Here is a 3,708-nt window from a genome sequence, read left to right as displayed (position 1 = left end):
ACAGTCGAACATGGCAGGAGCACATGGCGCATCTAGAAACAGTATTGAAGACTTTGCAAGAAGAATCCTTGTATGCCAAAGAATCCAAATGCGATTTGGGAATGACTGAGTTGTTATACTTAGGTCATATTATCAGCCGAGAAGGTGTACGGATGGATCCTGATAAAATTCGTGCTATTGTAGAGTGGCCTACTCCTGAGAACCTAACACAGTTAAGGGGATTCCTTGGATTATGTGGGTTCTACCACAGATTTGTTTGCGGATATTCACGACACGCGGCTCCTATAACCGATTTGCTTAAGAGGGGAGCTTTCGTTTGGACAGCAAAGGCACAAGCTTGTTTTGACAGGTTCAAGGAGATCATGACTTCGTGTCCGGTACTAGCGTTGCCTGATTTCTCGAAACCATTTGAACTCCAGTGTGATGCCTCGAGAAATGGTATTGGGGCTGTTTTAATGCAGGATAAACACCCAATTGCATATGAAAGCAGGAAACTCCATGGGCCAGAGAAATCATTCAGCATTTACAACAAGGAGATGTTAGCCATCATGCATGCACTAGCTAAGTTCAGGCAGTATTTAGTAGGTGGCAAATTCTGCATAAAAACTGACCACAACAGTTTAAGACACTTCCTCGGGCAAAGGGATCTCAACGATAGGCAGCAGAAATGGGTCAGTAAGTTGCAGGCATATGACTTCGATATATCTTATGTTAAGGGCACACAGAATGTGGTAGCAGATGCCTTGTCGCGAAGACCACATCTTAGTTCAATGATTGAGATCTCTGAGGATTGGAAGCATTTGATTATTGCAGAATATGCCAAAGATTCATGGGCATCCAAGATAGTTGATGGGACACTTGTTGATACCAGGTACGCACTTGTGGATGAATTGATTATTTACAAGAGCAGGGTATTTTTAGTCCCAGGATCGAAGGTGAGGCAGTTCATTTTGCGAGCTCTTCATGATTCACCTACAGCTGGTCACCCAGGATACTTTAAAACATATAGACAGGTGCGAGAACGGTTTACATGGAAGGGACTTAAGAAGGATGTTTTGCAGTATGTTCGTGAGTGTTCTATTTGCCAACAGAATAAACAGGAACACACCTTTCCAGCAGGGCTTTTACAGCCACTTCCCATTCCGTGTCAAAAGTGGGAATGCATATCCATGGATTTCATTATTGGGTTGCCCAAGGCTCAAGGACGTGATTGCATTTATGTGGTAGTGGATAGGCTAACAAAATATGCTCATTTCTTTCCCATCACCACTACTTATACTGCAGTACAGGTAGCCGAAGTATTCTTCAAGGAGGTTTTCAGGTTACATGGGATACCCCGCAGTATAGTCAGTGACAGGGATAGTAGATTCTTGAGTCATTTCTGGCAAGAGGTGTTTCGATTATGTGGCACTGAGCTCACACCCAGTACTAGTTATCACCTGCAGACCGATGGTCAGACGGAGATAGTAAACAAATGGGTAGAGGGCTACTTGAGGAATTACGTAGCCGATCAGCAAAAAGCTTGGGTAAGATGGATTTATTTGTGTGAATATTGCTATAACACCACTTTTCACATGTCTATCCAAATGACACCTTTTCGAGCATTATACGGCTATGATACACCCAGTTTCATTGACTTATTGATGAGTGATGTTCGGGTTCCACGTGCTGGGGATTTACTGCAAGAAAGTAAAGATATCATTAGCTCTCTACGTGATAACATCGCTTGAGCACAGAATCAGTATAAGCAATATGCAGATCAAAAAAGGACGGAGAGGAGCTTTGAGGTGGGCGACATGGTTTACTTAATGCTCCAACCATTCCGACAATCTACTCTCAAAAAGAGTGGGTCAGAGAAGCTTAAACCTAGGTATTATGGACCATTCAGGATCAGTAGGCGCATAGGGGAATTGGCTTATGAACTTGAGCTTCCAGCAGACAGCAAAGTATATAATGTGTTTCATGTATCACGACTCAAAAAGGCATTAGGACAGAACGTGATACCTTCTGCAGTCTTGCCGCCTCTGGATGATGAAGGGAAATTGATCATGGTACCGGAATTCATTTTAGAATGCAGAGAAAAACAGCTTCGCCGAAGGGTAATCCGAGAATATTTGGTTAAATGGAAGAATCTACCAGTTGAAGATGCTACCTGGGAGAATGAGACCATTTTGCAGCATCCAGCTCTGAGATTGCTTGAGGGCAAGCAATATCCGGAAGGGCGGACTGTCATGTCCCTCTCTTAGCAACGCAAGTATAACAAGGGGATTTGCCTATCATTGGCTCTCGTAGGCAAATAATTATGTGAAGAGGGTCGATTTTGTCTTTCAATTAAGAAAGCGGGGCCTACTCATTCGAATATTAAATAAAGGTTGTATTCCAACTTTATAAAGTTAATTTTTGTAGTGCAAGATGATTCCGGATAATCTCCAGAAACTTCCCGGCAAGGAGATAAATAGAGGACATAGGGCTCCTTTTGAAGCAAGCAATTTGTGGATTCAATTTCTTTTCTCAATTGAGGCAATTTGTAGCCATCGGTCTGCAAGTTCCCATGAGATCTCTGAGAACGAAAACTCTCTTGGATCTGCATAACTGAGGAGGTGAGATATCTTCTGAAGGGTTGCACATTGGAGGTGGTCTTCAGCCATCTCATGTTGTGATTATTTGCGCATTCGGATTATTTTGAGGATGACGATTTGAAATCCTGAGTACTGGCAGAATTGAAATGTGAAACTCTCTTTCCAGTCCGAAACAACAGTTTAGAGTTTACGTGATCAATAGAATGCATGAGATTGGACGGCAGATAGGAAGCCAACAGGAAGGGTGATCGCGTCAAGACTAGGCTAATTGCAGATTATCACCGAATCCGGAGAGGGAACACGGATTTGGAATCGCTGACTCCTGCAACCAGCGGGGTCGGCTGCCGACAGTGCGGGCGCCTCCACAAGTTCTGACCTGATCGCAGACAGGGGTCCAGCCACCAAATCACAGGCGCTGGGAGTTAATGCACGCAGCGGGAGAATGGTGGTCTGTCGTTTAGCTGGGAAAGAGATCCTCGAAACTTGACCTAAGTGAATCGCGCAGCAGATTATATAAAAGGAAAAACGGCACCCATATTCCCACTGTCCCTGCAAATGGACGCTTGAATAATCCAAATCTGGGGCACGAATCAACAGGTTCCATTTCCAATATTACGCTATTGTAATTTTTTCCATTTGATCACCCATTAAACTGGATAGTTCATACTATAGTTTCTCTTGCAGCTGTATCACTACTGATTTTTGCCCTTATTATTATTCGCTGTAAGTATTTGATAAAAGGTGAACACTTTAAACTCTTAAAGAGAGGGCCATCAGTGTCTGGTAGTTAATTGTTTGTCGAAATGACTAATCCTTGAAGTATGAATCGTGAGTTCTTAAAGAACCAATAACTGCTGGGCCATTTCATATTATTCCTCTTGTTGGGCTCCTTATAAAGCCTCCTATGATAAATTAGAGCGATTGTTCTGTGATTTTCTTTGGGCCTCTAGTTCTAATCATCATGGCTTTCACAGAGTTGCTTGGGATTTTTGTTGTCTCCTAAAAGATTCTGGAGGCCTTGGCATACTTTCCACATAGAAGCAAGGCCTTGCTCTGTGTGCCAAATAGATTATTTGTGCCATCACTGGCGATGAAGCTTGGAAGATTTTGGTTTGGCATTGCATTTCTT

The sequence above is a fragment of the Cupressus sempervirens genome, chromosome 11 (assembly GCF_028749045.1).
Source record: "Cupressus sempervirens isolate cs-2001-9-10 chromosome 11, ASM2874904v1, whole genome shotgun sequence".
NCBI classification, from domain to species: Eukaryota; Viridiplantae; Streptophyta; class Pinopsida; order Cupressales; family Cupressaceae; genus Cupressus; species Cupressus sempervirens.
Note: the sequence above shows the minus strand (reverse complement) of the source record.